Source organism: Netta rufina (assembly GCF_964035555.1).
Source record: "Netta rufina genome assembly, chromosome: 4".
NCBI lineage: Eukaryota > Metazoa > Chordata > Aves > Anseriformes > Anatidae > Netta > Netta rufina.
Genome location: NC_140127.1, coordinates 44,781,021 through 44,797,660, shown reverse-complemented (window position 1 = coordinate 44,797,660; position 16,640 = coordinate 44,781,021).

Below are 16,640 nucleotides of genomic sequence, written 5' to 3'. Positions count from 1 at the left end.
TAACATAACATAAATAAAGTATTCTGGCAAGTATTGGCTGCAATATTTTGTACTTGTGTTTATATATTCTTTTACTTCACTGAAAATGACAACTTTGGTAAAATCTTTGTTAGTCATTTCAGAACATGTGCATTAAGATTTAAAGAAAAAAAAAAGCAACACTAATATCAACAAATTTGATTTGATAGATATGCTGATTCTGGTAGAACAACTGAAAAATGCCATGACAATGCACTCAGAGCACTCCTAGTACTGCCTGCTTGAGAAGAGCTCTGAGAAACCAACCTCTTTTTCCCCAATCCCATTTCAGCCAAAGTTATGTTCATCATTCATTATTTCGGTGACAGCAAGTTAAACCATTTTCTTCTTTTCCGTCTCTAACTCAGCTTTAATGATGGACATCAATGTCCTTGTCATATGGATTTGTTTACGGAAAATGCAGTAAATTTGGCTATGACAAAGACTACATACTGGTATGAAAAAGTACAAAGGTATTTCCTGGATGAGTCTAGAATGTTTGTTAATCACAACTAAAAAACCTACCAATGACAGGTCATGTCAAACATACCAAATTAGTCTCATTGAGCTATGTTACCACAAATGCATTTGCTAATAGAAAGAAATTTCGTAATACCTTTCCCCCTACAGCCATAATATCTTTTAGGACTTAAAAGCATGTGAGTTTTCTTGTTCTTGATATGCTGGCAAACTCTGACATTTTAGAAATACAAGTATCAATATGGATGTACTCTTACTAGATCCATAACTTCAAAGAAGGCAGGCAAAATCAGTAAAAAGATGCTGTTCTTCATTGTCATTTTTCAGGTTACAACTACATACTAGTAAGAGGAAAATATAGTTTAATAATTGCTTGTTTCTAAATACTTTATGTTTGATAAGTATCCAACATCTGTAGGTTGGATATTCTAACATACAGTTTAATTTGTATGTTTTGAAATAGGAAATAGCTTCAACCAAGAGGCCACTCCCCTTTCTTATATCCCAGATGCTTCTCCAGGGCATAATTGTCTCTAAGCATGCACACAACAAACAAGAGCTTTCTGGGTAACTCAGCTACCTATTTTTTCTTTAAATCAGAATATTCAGAAATTTTTGCAAGCTCTATAGTGACATGTTAATCAAATTTTACCTCTAAATGAAACCCACAGACGATGATGATGATAAGCAAGTAAAACAATGCTTTTTCTAGGTATTTTTCTTACTAAAAGTTTGGTGGCGTTGACCTACAAAAGTGAGTATTTCAGCAAGAATCTTGACAACTGAAAAAAAAAGAATGTTGGAATGGATTTAAAATGGAAAGACCAACAGAAAATTCTGCCTACATTCTTGTGGCTAAAATGTGTGTCTGTAAAAATGGTTCCCATGTTTCAATTCTGGTTTCAAGGCAGGTAGTTGGCACAGAAAATTGACATCTATTATCTTTAAATTAGTTTAAAGTAAAATATTTTTGGCTGCAAACTGCACAGCCAAATGTACAGGTCATAAACAAATTTGTGAAGGAAAAAAACCCAACAACTTCACTGACAGAACACTTTCCTAGCAGGGGATTAATTTTGGGACCTTAACTGTGCACAATGTACAATAATTATATGGAAAATGATAAAAATTATGGATTCTTCAAGCCTAAAAATGCAAAAGCTAAAGAAAAAAAAATATAGTGAAGAGCAATGCAAACAAGTTCTGGAGCTTGTTTTTTATAAGCTGCAATAAGGTATTATAAGCCTGCTTGAATAGAAATATGAGAACATTGGTGCATAGCATATACACAGCAAGGACTATGAACAAAGGACAGAGCATATTTATTGTCTACTCTGTAAAGATAACTTATATGTGTGGATCAAGCCACCTTGCTTGCAATACACATGATGGTAACTTTCGTTGTCTATATATCCAAGGATCCAGTGGAGTAGAATGGGCTCAGGAAGCTTAAGATTTTTTGGAAGCACTGAGTCTGCTATGCATGTGTTCATTTGATGGTCCAAATAACTGCGTTAGATGAGGCTAGAAATTACTGACAGTCCTTACATCCTCAAATTCTAACCGAGACTTCAGGAATAATCTCTGATCTGGTTCCTCTAATTAAAGTCATCTACAGTTATCAATTGCAGCAGAACCCTGTTCCTCCTGCTTTACTAGCTTGACTACCATAGAGCTATCTACATACCAGTAAACCAAATGTGCCCAGAACTACTATTTTTAAAACTGAGGCCAACTGACACAGAAGTGTGCAACCATTCTATTTAATCTTCCAATATTGGGTGGCTTTTGATGAACCACCTTTTGGGAATAGGCCTTGGACCACGCTAACCTCTTGAACCATGTCTGAGAAGTGCTTAGAAGAGTGTTAATTAGCAGAAGCGAGGACTGTGCAACGTGCTAAGCATTCAGCAGCACAGAGGATCAACTGCCAGTGTCCAGGAATGTTCCCTGGCTGCATCACTCTAGATGCAGCCTTATTGTGCAAGTCCCACTGCAACAAACAAATCTCTCTGCCAAAAAAAAAGCAATTTCTTTGCCACAGAGGAAGATTTTTTGTTAAGGTTGGGGATTCAAAGATTTTCTAATGACTTCAGTGAGTTTCAGCACAGGCATTTACTTTGTGAGAAACTTATATGGCAATTGAAACGTATCCTACAACAACAGGAGACTAGCTTTGGGTAGAAATAATGAAGGAGTTTAAATATCAAGATTTGTATTATTTTTTTAGACAAAGATATGGCTCTGAAGTGATAAAATAAAGGGTCTTTTTAGTTATAGGTCTGGAAAGATATATACAAAACAACTGACATATTTAAATTTTCATTGGTGTTTCTAAAAGCTCCTGCAGCTAAGAAGTACAGCTAAAAAGATAAAATTAAATGGAAAAACACGAGCAACAGCTTTATACAAATGTAACAATAACAAGTATATAAATATTTTAGAAAATATGCTTATAACAGCACATATACTTTATCGCACAACACTCATATTTGCTTCCAAAAGAGAAGGGAACTGAATGGTGTGGTGAACAGGCAGAAATGCAGTAGGGGTAAATATATAGCTTAAAAGGTCTTTGTTCCCAAAGCTTTTTTTGGCCTCATTTTTATTTACATTAAGGTAACCATTACAGCAGCATAAAATGGACTTTAAAATTCATTTCAATGTTCTTATCAACAATGTGGTGAACTGAGGAAACAGATCTGCCATTTCCCAATCTACACAAAACACTCACTGATCACAGTGTGTAAAAATGTAGTAGCAACATTTTTTTATTATTTAAAAAAATACCAAACACATACGCACCTTAAATAACTTTATGGTATGAAAAGCCCAAGTTAATGGTTGTTACTGCATGAAGCATTGATAATAAATTGTTATCAGCCATAACAGTAATCAGGAGTCTGTATTTTAATCCTATACAGTTATGGCCTGAAAGTATGCTTACTGATAGAATGACATCCCTACTCTACATACTTTGTTCAGACTCAAAAAAATTATATATTCATATTTCACTTTACTTAGATGAAGTTATTAGGCCAAATTATGCCTAAATGTAAATTCTACGCTGGCAGCACTGAAATAAATTCAGAAGTACTACACACAGTAAGTGATCGGAGATTCTTGCTTGAATCCAGCAGGCCAGAGACTCTCTGATGCTGATTTCTGCTACAGAGACCATCAGTACCAAGAAACAAACACTTCACATTAAGTCACTTTATTACTGTCTGCCTCCAAACTATTTGCTTATACCTAATCTTGTACTTTGGATGTATAATTTCTTAAATGCGTTCACACTTCTTAGGTGCTTTAAATATGTCAGCACGCCCTCCTGTATATTCTGCACAACCAACAACTGTGGAAATGAATTAGTAGTCTATTGTCTCAAAGCACTGCAGTGTTTTCATTAGCTTAATAGGCTTTGCTTCAATCATAGCCAGGAAAAACACATTGGAGCTGGATTTCTGATCCCAGTGAAATCAAACAAGGGTTTTGGCTCTGACTTCTGTGGAGGCAGAATTTCACCATTCATTACATTTACTGCATCTCAAATCTGTATTTGTAATTTAAATTTATGCCATTACCTTAAGCTACTATGTGTTCAGCATCCAAATGGATGTTTTAGATTACAGAGCTGGGGCTGACCACATATACAGTTGTTTGTGCATGGTACATATGATGAAGTACAAACAACACTCATCAAGCCTCAGAAATACTCCGGGAAACTGTACAGAACTGTGGAGAAAAATATGAGCCTGTATCTACAAGTTTTGTTTTTATTTTCAGAGCAGGCACTAATAACCTGGAACCTACAACCATCTAATTCAGTTCTTAGATGGCATTACTAACCAGCACAAAATATTCCAGACCATCTCTGACAGGAGGAAAAAATACACTTCTTGAAATACTGTAAGAAAGTGAAGCATAAAATACTACACATATTGGGTTATAATTTCTTAATCCGTGGTCCATAAATTGTTAGCAGTCTAGACAGAAATACCAGAAGATCCCCATATGGCTGACAGTCATGTAGTGCTGTTCCCTTCATTATTCCCAGAGGCTACATACTGTTCAAAAACAAATAAAGTACTCTAAATTATTCATACATAATATGGCAGTCACAGAGCTCTTACGTAACTGGAATGGAGAAGAGAGATGATAATAAATTAAACAGTTATAAAATACAGCCAGCATATTGATATAGTTTAAGAAATGAAAACTGAACATAAAATACTCTAACTAAAAGGAAATTAAAAAGCAGCTGAAAGTTTTTGTTGTTGGTGGTGGTATTTTTTTTTTTTTTTTTTTTCCCAAGAAAATTATTTTAAACAGGCTGCAGGCTGTTCAGGCTAAGTATAAACCACTACAGAGTTCTAACCCTTCCCTCCAAAAAAGTCAGCATGGTAGAAGAGAGGAGCCTCAGCAAAGAAAGAGACAAAGAAAACTTCTCTGCAAGGAAACAGTAATTACACTGTCTACAAACAAATAAAGGAAGCTATGACAGAGGTCTCCACAAATGGTATGGAGAAGATGAGGAGGGGACAATAACTAAGGAACAAACTGACTCTTAAAATGATAAGGAACAAACTTTAGAATTAAACAAATGAATACTTCTTCAAGAAATGCCTGGTCGTGGAACTTGATGCTACAGGATGCTGTGGATCAAAAAGTATTAATAACTTCAAAACAGGATTAAACAAATGCCTGCTACAGATAATGGCTCCAATGTGATAGGAATTTGGGGCTTATTGTTGGAAAGTGGAAGGCTTTGTTAGAAAGATCACCTCACATTTAGCCAGTTTATTTCTATAAATATCTTCTACTAGGCACTGTTAAAGCTCAGTAATATGGAAGAAGGATCAGGGAGCCCTGTGAAATACTGTCTGGCAGGCTCATGAAAATCATGTGTACTACAAAAATCATAAGTACTATGACAAATCATAGGTACTACAACAGTACTAGCAAGTGTTGTTAGCACACAGGTTTATTCATTTACATAAAAATATCCACTATGGGAGCAGCTAGAGGAAAGCCAAGTTCCACATGTGAACGAGAACACTTAAAATTAAAACAACTCTTAAAAGTTAGAATCAGAGAGAGCCAGAGTTAACTTAAAACCTCCCACGCAGAGTATGGGCGCCACAGGGAACACAAGAGCCTGACCTCAGCTACGCCTTTGGCAAGACTCCTGATCCTGTGCAGTGAGACCTCACCCTCCTGCATCCACGCTCATCATGTTCCTTCCACATGTTAAGTACACATCAGCCCACAGAATATCAAAGGCAGTTTTAGTAAGTGGTGATTATGATACAAAGTTCAACAAAAATGAATAAAAGTGAAAGGAAAGATTCACTTTACTGATTAAAACACAAGAAGAGCCTCAGGTAAAAATAGTCTGGAAAATCCAAACTTTGTATGGGGTTTGTCATGGACTGGTTTTGGGCAGAACATATAATTTATTCCTCAGCTTTCCAATTAAACAGAAATACTAATGCAGGCTATATAACTTTTTTTTTTTCTTTTCATCTAAAACAAGAAATGTTATGATAAAAAAAAAAAGGAAGTAAACAGGTTTATGCAAATATGCACATAATATTCCAAGTGCATAACAAATACCACAACCATTACGGGTAGAAAAACATATTGCTTTCATTTTACTGGAAATAAAAGATATAATACTACAGTGAGCAGCTTTTAACTGATTTAAGTAAGTATTAACAAATTAGTATTTGGTATGTTTTTAAATAAAATGATGTTAACTGTAGTTCTTAAGAAGTCCAAATAACTTCTTTCTTACAGTTCTGTTTGGCCCAAACCATGAACTAAATTCAATACAAATTCATTTCAGATGGAAATTGTATTTCCTGTGAACAAACTATTCATCCAAAACACCTGGTGCAGCATTTGCAATACTTTCCGACTTGACAGAGACATTGTGAGACAAATTTCAGCAATGCTTTTAAGAGGCACAGGATTTTTAAATCACCGTAAGAGTAAAATTAAGCCTGAATATTGCGAGCCAGCTATTCTTTCAAAAGCAAATTGAGATTAAAATATTCGACGGAGTTTGTGCAAAGAACAGCCTGAACTTTGCCAGTTCAGAGCTGGCTGTACTCATTAATGCAGGAATGCCCTCAGGCTGCTTTGTGCGGAAGGTATAACTTAGAACTGGATTTCTCTGGAGTTCTGAGGGACACGTGGACGGTCATCTTCAACATAAACACACACACACTGAAAAAAAAAAAAGACAAGGATAAAAACAAAAAAGCTTCAAATCCCTTTCCCATTCTCAAAAGGACGGTACCCTTTTTCAAGAAAATACATCCAATTCCTCTGAAGCAGAAGAGGGAAAAGAATGGAGAAGGGCTTAAAAGGACAGCGTAAAGAGCAAGGAGATCTCACATGGCACACAGAGCAGCAGGTTAGCAATTCCCACAGGAGGAAGGCTTGCAGTCATGCAGTAATCTAGGGAGTATCACTCCACTTCCTTTTCCATTGTGAAGTTCCCCTGTTGAGCCAAGTTACTCAAGCTAGGCAAAATATTAACTTTAAACAGTAGTTACTGTAGTCATTACACTCAAGATTACTGAACGATGACTACACAAGATAACTACAAATGACTATAAACAAACATTTGAGACATGACAGACTCTTCCTAGGCCGACCTATTGTACGTCAAGAACCCAAACAAGGCTTAATCCTGGCACTTAAATTCTAGCAATATGTCATTCCTCAAGTTCTTAATGAGAACATTTTGACTATTTGCTGGCAAGGAAAAAAGTAAGAACATGCTGTTCAAATAGGAAGAAGAGCAAGCTGACCAGCTACATCAAGCGTTACTGAACTATAATGGAATGTACTTAATTTCTGGCAGGGTTTTGTGTGATACAAATACATTTCATTAATGCACAGTTGCTGAAGAGAAAGTGATACTACACAGAACTCAAAATAAAAACAAAGAAGTCTCCATATATTTCATTTCATGATTTTATCATTCACATGGCTACAGCTTACAAAATAGGCACAGGAACAGACAATGGGGAATTCAAAAGCCATCAGTGGGAAGGAAGCAGTGAAGCAGCTCTGCAGCACTACGGTTCTCTAAGATGGACACAGGAGCCTTGCTCTTCTAAGAGGCAAGGAAAGCCACTAGCAGCACACTCTGTTCAGCACAGCGCTCATATCCATCACCTTTAACACAGTGAAGAAATCTAACAATTCTCTCCACCTCCTCTGTCAGTCTGGTTTAGACTATGGTTACTTCCAGCTAATACATGGGACACTTCAGACCTGAGCACGCTCTAACTCCAGCGTGATGAAACACAGGACAAAACAAATTCCATGCTCTTATGTGTGTTCCTTGCACATTACAGCTCATTGTATCATGTAATGAGGATATTTTCTCTCAGCTTGCAAGGCTTTAGAGGCTTGAGCAGTTAAAAACAAAACAACAAAACAACAACAACAACAAAAAAAACACTTTAACTTCTAATTCGTGCTCTGTTGGTGTTATTTTCTTAACAAAACATGTTTTTTTTTTTTATTATATTTTTTTTTTTAAACAAGCCTCCTTTCCTTCTTTCCTTCCACATTTATTGCAACCTGTCAGGTCTTTTAGCCACATGATGTGGCTAAACTAAACAACCCAAGTTCCTTTAGACTATTGTTCACTTCTCTAATAGTCCTTTTTTTTTTTTTTTCTTTACAATTCTCCTAAGTCCAATTAAATTATTGTGCACTTCAAATCTGTGCACAGTTTTAGAGCTAAAATTTCACCAGTCACATGTACCACACGTGGCATTAGTACCTCCTTATCTGCACAAGAAATACAGGGCTGAATTTACCTATGACTGAGTTCATCTTTTCCACAGGAACATCAAATCAGTGGTGCACAACCACCCTCTCAGTGGTTTACAGATCATGCTTTCAAATTCCATCTTCCATTTGACAAGCTCTAAGTTTATATCAGAGAGCCTTTGCTATTACTCCCTGAACATATGACCTTGTGCTTTGTAACTGTTTTTTATCCCATTGTATTTCTCTACTCCTCAAGGTCATCCAATTATTCTGGTAGTACACCACCCCACAGGGAATGTTTCCCAAGTTTGATGTCAACAAATTTCATTAGCAAGTTCTATTCTTTGTGCCAAGACCACTCATGAAAATATTAAACAACACCAGTTTCAATATCAATCTTTTGACTGAGCTCTAACAACTCCTCCCTGCCATTCAGTGTAACACACCACCTTTCCTTTCGGGCATTTCTTTGCCCATCTGACAACTCATTTATTATTTCCCCTCTTCTTCAGTTTAACAAGTTCATTCATCTCAAAAATCAGTTATTGCATTACAGAAAGAAAGCAGGCATGATACATCTAGAGAAAAGACGTTTTCACCTATTTACTTGTGTGTCCTTAGCCTTTTTTCTTTAATCCTCCAAAATCTGTTTGTTTTTTTTTTGTTTGTTTGTTTGTTTTTTAAAAAAATTTTTACAAGCAGAAGATAAAAAATGTCTGTCCTCTATAAAGAAGTTATGTAGATAGCATCCTGTCTACGTAATGCCCATGTTACAGAAAACTATTCGCAGTCAAGATGTTCATTTCAGCACTGAGCCTCACACAGAAAACCCTTCCCCTTGACTACAGGACCTAGTAGTTCCTATGCCTCCTTCAGTCGCCCAGAAAGGAGTAGTGACATGCTGTTACAACAGAATCAATAAACAAGGGCCAAGTCTTTCAGGAGAAGTTAGTATTGGCCTGGCTTTTAATTTCTCTGACAACACTCCCAGAACAGCAGAACATAGTCCTGGACAGTTCCTAGCTGTGGGAAGGGAAGTAAGAATGGATGTCTCAGCACAGTACAAACAGTACAAACTCACCATACGTTTCAAATACCAGGATTTCTTTTTTGTTCAAACTAAAGTAACATACGCTCAATTTACACCTGGTAAGTAACCTACTGGTTTGCAAATGAAAACCAGCTCATTCTGTGCATAGAAGCAGGGCTAACCATTTTAATGTTGTACTGGAGACTCTATTTTTATTTTGAGAGCTTTTATGGAAACTTCAGAAAGGATTAAAAGAAAAGAAAAGAAAAGAAAAGAAAAGAAAAGAAAAGAAAAGAAAAGAAAAGAAAAGAAAAGAAAAGAAAAGAAAAGAAAAGAAAAGAAAAGAAAAGAAAAGAAAAGAAAAGAAAAGAAAAGAAAAGAAAAGAAAAGAAAAGAAAACCAGCAAGCTAAATCCAGAGATACAATGATCACAAAGAACATTTAACAAATCAACTGCTTTTTTTTTTTTCTTTTTTTTTTCTTTTTTCCTTTTAAATCAGCCTGTTCTATAACACAATCCTGTCAAATTTGCTTTAAGTGTAGACTGAGGTGGGGACTCAAGGATTCAAGTCATATATTTTAATTCAGTGTTCAGTTTCTCATAGAGGACAAAACCACTGTTTGAAATACTTGCTAACACTTTTGCATTCTATTATCTGAGGTATCACATGTATTTTAAACTGTTACTAAAACACTACATATTATATAATGTAACTTCAACCACTGAATTACTCAATTCTGTATCTATTGATAATTCCTTTTTTTTTCTTTTTTTTTTTCTTTTTTTTTTTTTTTTTCCCCTAAATTTGCTTTATGTTGGTTTTCACCCACAAAGCTCAAGTTAGTCAGAGATGGTTTATGTGAATCCTAGGAATGAACTTTTTAAGGAATCATCTCTCTCATTCTTCTCTTTTCCTGTTGCAGACATCCATCACCATTGGCTTATACCCTAAAAGCAATGAACTAGACACACAAATTTGAAAGGATTGTGCAAGACACATGCAAGACAAACAAAGATCATCATTAAAACTTTGTTTGCTAAAGCACCCAGATGACGACACAGTTTCAGAAAAGGGCCTGGCATGTACAGCATGCATAGAAGGTTCTCATACTTTTCTAGGAATTCAAGAACTAACTTTAAAAATGTAACAGCGTAAAATAGGAGAGGATTTTGGTTGCATTGTTAGCCCGCAGAGGTAGATTGTTGGACTGGAAACTGGATTATCTATTTCATTTGCAAGATATATTCCCCCCCCCCCCCCCCTTATTTCCCTCTTTCCTAAAGAATGAACACAGCCATGCACACTCAAGTCTTGTTCCAGGACTATTACCTTCAGTATGTCTGGAGAAGAATAGAAACCAATGTTTCTTACTGTCAGGGTGAAATTCTAGATGACTTCAGTGAAATTGCTTCTGGCACCCTATTGAATATCTTAGTGCTTGAAAAACTACTGGGAAAGAATTTATAGTCTATAAATCCTATCCATTTATAGGATAGTGCACAGTCAGTAAGAGCAAAACATATTGTGTTTGCTCCTGCACCTATGGTCAGAAAACTTAAAAAATAGTGTGTTTGTGCTCTATGAAAGCTTGTCTACAGCTACTTCACTGGAGAAGAGAGAAACAAACGACTAGAGGTTTAGAATCATGAGATGCTGTTGCATGTTCATGAGATGGCATGCAGCAGGCTCCTCCCTGTAAGTCTGTGATGCTTGCCTATTTCAGCTCTTCTGCAGTCTCCTGCGTTCTGTATTTTTAACCTAGCTAAAATAAATCAACCCTTCTTAACACTCTCATTGCTTCTGAAGCTTTATTTAGAGCTTTGAGGACTAAAACCAAGTGATGCTTCTTCAGATGAGATCAATATTTGTCTTTCATTTATGGCTTCTAATGTCCTAATTTTTCCCCATCCTTCTCTTCTTACTGTCAATAGTAACCATTGTTTCATTATTTCATTCTTCTTTTTCACCTTTAATTTTGTCATCACTATTCCATACCTTCCTTCTCTATTTTTTTTTCCCCCAAATAGTATTTCTGCTCATTCTGAACTCAGCTCTGCATGTTTTGCTCTTATGTAGCCCTTCCTCACAGATGCTATATGAATGAAGCAGGGCTGCAGCATGTCCATAAGCAGAAACATAGCCAGAAAGGTTACTAAGAGCAAAATACCTTTTAAACATAGCATTCCAGGTAGGATGAAAAAAGGAGTGGGAAACTAGTTCACTGAAAATCATGTGCCTGCCCAAAGGAGTCTTTAAAGAAATGCTCCGCTAGCCTGTTTGGATGTGGATATGTCTGTAAATTTTAGCCTCTATACAGGATGTGGGAACGAGAGAGCAATCAGATGACTAAGCTTCATGTGACTGCTTGCTACAAGCTACATAGAGGAAAACTTTGCTAGAGTATGTTTAAAAGAAAAGGTGGTGGTTGTATGTCCTCATGGTAGGGGAAACATGAGGACTGGAACATAGCTAGGTAAACTGCCCACAAAGCAATGTGTCCTCACTTAGCTTACTGAAAGCTTGAGATTTATTTATTTATTTTTTACTTGTTGTGCTTTGTTTTGCATCTTTTAGTGATAATACAGATGACCAAAACAACCTAGAGAACAGATGTTGGACTAAAATGTTGTTAAGACTTCCTTTCAGCCTCCCTAGCAAATGCATATGATTATTATTTTATGTTTTAAGTAACAAGAATAGTTTATTTTTTGTTTGCTTTACTCCCATATGGCCCTCCTTCCTACCAGCCTGTTTTCCTTCTAATAGCTAACCCTTGCAGTATTATAAAGTGCACTGTGCTAACCTGTGTTCAGTGAAAACCACTGCTCCTGAAGACAAATAATTGTGTGAGTGTCTCGGAATTTGAAAGTTTTTTCTCTTCCCTGGGCAAAAAGTGATCTGACAATTCCCTAAAGGCTTTGAGAACATGGAAAATCAAGTATTCATAATTAGTTAAGCAACACAGCATCTCATGGAACCTTCTGCCTTAGATCCTACATGTTAATATTGTTGCTAATTCAGTTTTTGCAAAAGCCCCCGGTAAGTACAGACACAGTTCTCAGTAAGTACATAAAGTTGATTTAACGTGATTATCAGCTTATAAACAGGAAAAAAGATGGGTGCAGAAGAGCACCATGACAAAATCTATTAGCTACCCAACAAAACATGACTTAAATCAGTTTTTTAAAAACAAAATTTAGTTTTCTATCCCCCTGAGAAAATTAGAGACAGCCATAATGTCTTCATAAATCATAGGAACGTGAGGAGGGTAGTAACTGTTTGAAAAGACTGTTGTAAAGATGTCCCAAGTGTTAAGAAATATAAAAGAAAATGGAGAACAGGTGTTCCAGCACAGCTAAAGGTATGAACGTGGTCACAGAAACACTATGTATACAAAATGCATGACAATAAAATTATTTCAGAGGAAGAAATCTGATCAGACAACATCAACAACAGTATGGATCACCCTGGAACAAAAGCATTCTAACACAAAAATATACCATGTTGCGTGCAGCTCTGAAACACAGATTTCCAGCTCATTCATCACTGAAAAAGAAGTATAATGTCTGCAGTTTTCAGGAAAAATATTTAACGTAATTAATTTTAAACCTTTGAATGTCTCCTAAAAATAAGATTCTTGCTTTAGTACCTAACTTTACATAAATATGTTTTGCCCTGGATTGGACGTGTGCCAAAAGCCAACCTCCTGGATGTGCTGAAGGATCTGGTTATGGTCTTTCTCCCACTCTCTTCCAGCCGTGTGTTTTGTGCCACCCTCGTGCCCCTCCCCACAATCAACCACTCTGCCACATCATTCTTTCTGCCTTTTGAAAGTCTTAATATTGGTCAGTTAGCCTGGAGCCAAACTGAGTGGTTGGATTACTGAGTAGAACTATGAATACCTGTTTTATTTTACTCTGGATCCCTTTCCTCCAAGTTTAAGACCTTTTCAACTGCCCAGTCAACTCCCCTGTTTAACAACGTATGTTATTAATACTATCAAACTTTACATAAACATCAATACTAGAAACATGTAAACATTTTTCCGCATCCCTGCATCATGCATAGCACATATCCTGTACTGACTACTACAAGAGGAAATCACTTGCCCTTGTGGCATTGTTTTGCACTTGCACCATTTATTCTAATTTTAAAGTTCTTCTTTTAGTTCATTTGGGGCTTCCTGTGCCACACCTGTGTCATTCTCAGTCTGTACTGTGTGGAAGACTCTATTAAGATCCCCTTGTAGAAAATCTTAAAATATACCATAATTAAAGCTCACAGACTACATTTCCTCTGAGAAAAAAAAGAACAGAAGAAACCGGTATACGTCCTAAGGGACTTCTAAAAGATTAGCAATGAAAAACAAATCTGTGCTGAGGAAAAGGGCAAAGGCAAACGAGAAAGCAGAGTACACGGAGAAGCAAAAATATCAAAATAAGGTCATAGTTGCAGTGAAGTCATAATGCTAGTTTGGGATTCACAAACGCCTTTGCATGACTGGCTTTGCAAAGAAGTAATGCAGGGATCAAGGACTAAACAGATACTAACCAAAATGATACGCACAATGTTTTTTTTAAATACACCATAACAAAGTGTACTAACACGAAAGCAGACTTTTTAATGGTAATATTAACATGCTGACTTCTAATGTGCCTTCACTTTAAAATTTCTGCTGAAAATTAGAGATTCAAACAATACACAGCTAAGAAAGTTCTACATAAGCATCAGAACATGGTTGTTGTGCCAAAATGCCGTATGAATCTTAGGATAACAGGAGAAGCAAATATTATATTCCCTTCAAAAATCACAACATTTGGGAAACATATACTGTACCTGTTACTGTGAGCAATGTAAAAAGTATCTGTTAAGCAATCATAAAGTATATACAGTAGTAGCCATAACATCTGAAAGTTTCAAGAAAAAAAAACCACAACTAATCTTGTATTAAAGATCTCCAATTTATGAAAATGACTATGCAAGTCACTGAAAAGTATGTATATACATATAACTATATAAAGTTTGGACAATTTAATAGTAATTCTCCCCCAAATATATAATTTTTTGAAGTAAAAAGTTGGCCACTTGATAATAAACGCTGGGCAGTGAAACTGAGAAAATTGCCTTTGCCAGCAAGCTTCTTACACTAGCAATATAATGGAAGAAACACTAGCAAAAACAATCTGATCAAAATGGATTAAAATTGATTTTTTGATGAAAATGGATAAATGATGAACAAAACTGTAGCATTTACATGAGGCAGTGAACTCATTTGATACAGTGCCTTGTGCTTCACACAGTATCTTCTGGAGCAAAACATTACTGCAGTCTGGATGATCTAATGGAGATGAGGGAAGTGAGCTTTACAAGGAAAAGACTTTATTATTGCAGAAGGTTGTGTGGCAAAAGTGAACGTGCATTCATACACATAAACAGCTGTCCAATCTTGAAAGACCATAAAAAGGCAATTGGAAATATGGGAATGTAAAAAGTCATGTGCTAAGGACTGGTACTGGGTGTGGTAACACTTGTATTTTCATTACTAGCCTAGAAGTGAAATGTGTTAATGAAATCTACATGTTTATCCAAGAAAATAACAGCAAACTACTTCAGGTACTTGAGCAACTAGAAACACGAGTATTCATCAACATACAGTTCCTTTTGCAAGTAACAAAAGGAAACACTCCTCCCTCCCCAAAATAATAGACCAGATAAAAATAATAGGGAACATGACTGTGGGGCGATGACCCCAGGGCAGATCTTTAGGTGATACCAAGTAGGACCTTTCTGGGCTGCGTGGAACTGAAACGCAAGGCAGCTTTGGGGTATGTGTACACTGGCTTGGGGTCTGTCACCAAAGACGCCCTCATCCCAGCGGCACCCCCGTGCCTGGGCCACTTCTGACAGGCACCCAGCAGCCAGCCCTGGCAAAACAATTGCTGGAAAAACACCCGCTGCCCCGTCCGCTTTACCAGCCCATTAACTCCCCAGCCCAGCGGTTTGGAGCAGCCCCAACAGCGGCCTCCTGCCTGCCACCAGCCGGTTACCTCGGGGCTCCTCCCGGGGAAGGCGCGGGGGGGGTAACGGAGCCCTCAGCCGCCCGCCTGAGGGGCGGTAACGGCCGCGGCACCCGCCCAACGGCCGGCCTCGCGCCCCCGTGAAGGGAGGGAGGGGGGGGGAGTGCAAACAGCGGCTGGCGCAGCGCGCAGGCGCGGAGGAGGAGGAGGAGCGAGCGCGAGACCCGGCGTAGACGGAGGAGGAGGAGGAGGAGGAGGGAGGAAAAGTTGCCGCGAGGGCGGGGCCGCGCCCAGAGTCGCCCGCCGGGAGGGGGCGAGAGAGGAGCTGCGGGGCCGGGCTGGGCGCTGAGGTGAGGTGAGGCGGGGGCGCCGCGGCTTAGGGCTGGGGACGGGGGGCAGAGGTACGACCCCCCCCTCCCCCCGCGTTCCCCCGGCGCTGCCTTTGGGGCCATGGCGCGCGCCCGGCCGTTGCGGGGTAACGGCCGCGCCTCAGGGAGCCGCGCGCCCCCCTCAGCGGCTGGGAGCTGGGGCTGAGCGAGGTCGGGTGCTCGTGGGGTGGGCTGGGGGGGCTCCGCGCCGGGCTGCTGGGTCGGGCAGAGCCGGGGCGCGGGGTTAATGTTTAACGCCGGAGTCACGCTGCCCGTCGGCGGGGTTCTGGGGAGTGTTTTCGGAGGCTGTAGGGAGCAGGAAATGCCAGCGCAGGTGGTGTGGGGCTGCGCCGGGGGGGGGTCGGGTCCCAGCCGGCAGGTACCCCGTGCAAAGCTCTCCGGAGCCCGTCCGAGCCGGAGCCTGCCCCTCGCTGTGATTTCTCGGTGCAAATATTTGCGAAGAAGCTGTTGAGGAAACGCGTCTCGTTCTTTCCCTTCCCGAAATAAGTGCGGCTTTTGCATGTCTCTGCTTAATCCTTTATTCTGCGCGCACACACAAAAAAAATTCCCTCCTGCTTGACTTTGAAGTTGCTAGGATTATTTTAAGAGCAGAAACTTAGTCATGTGAGGAGTGTTTTACCTAACTGATAGTGTGTGCGTGTCTCCTTCCCCCTTGCACCTGCGGCCGCCGTGGTTATCCCGTCCTGAGCGGTGACTTTGGCTCTCAAAGCAGGGAGAGCTCATGTTACAATCTGAATAGAAATTAGTCTAAATAAATAACAAACAATGTTCTCTTTCCTTAGTGTTGTTGCAGTGTAAGATGTCTTTACATTTTTTTTTCCTTTAAAGATCAAATTACTTCAGTAAAAAGTTCTTCTCCTGGAACAGGGGGATGCTGACGATAAATACACCTAAAATGTGCTTGATT